At 61.0% G+C, this 385-nt stretch overlaps 1 protein-coding gene across 1 annotated transcript in view; it reads right to left on the minus strand.

Annotated features, from left to right (window-relative positions):
• Positions 1–385, minus strand: part of LOC104495300 (dynactin subunit 1) — a gene marked incomplete at both ends in the record, with an annotated part of 15,963 nt that overhangs the window by 7,720 nt on the left and 7,858 nt on the right. The gene's annotated exons all lie outside the window — the stretch shown is intronic.

The following is a 385-nucleotide window of genomic DNA, read 5'->3' on the forward strand; positions in this document are numbered from 1 at the left end:
ACTGGGACAGCTGGAGCAGAGAGGCAGAGCCCAGCACCAGAGGAAAGGCAGTCACACTCACGGCGTGTCAGGGCACGGCAGAGGAGACAAAGCCTAGATAAGGAATGGCACTTCCCGCCCCCACCACACGCTGACGTGCGTACCACGGCCCCGCTCCAACAGCTCTAACAGCCCCAAAGCGCCTCTGCCCAGCCAGCTCCTCTCACGTCGACCTTCCTACGCCTCCCACTCCAAACAGGCGCTGGTTTGCGGTCCTTGAGAGGCAATTGGTGTGTTTCCCATCAGGAGGGAATGGTCCCACCTCCTCCACCTGCTCCTGGCCTCTAGAACAGTTGTTCTTCCGCAAAGGCCGTTCTCTGCACCACAGGCAGCACAGCACCCTCAG

This window comes from Buceros rhinoceros, unplaced genomic scaffold (assembly GCF_000710305.1).
Source record: "Buceros rhinoceros silvestris isolate BGI_N320 unplaced genomic scaffold, ASM71030v1 scaffold37356, whole genome shotgun sequence".
NCBI classification, from domain to species: domain Eukaryota; kingdom Metazoa; phylum Chordata; class Aves; order Bucerotiformes; family Bucerotidae; genus Buceros; species Buceros rhinoceros.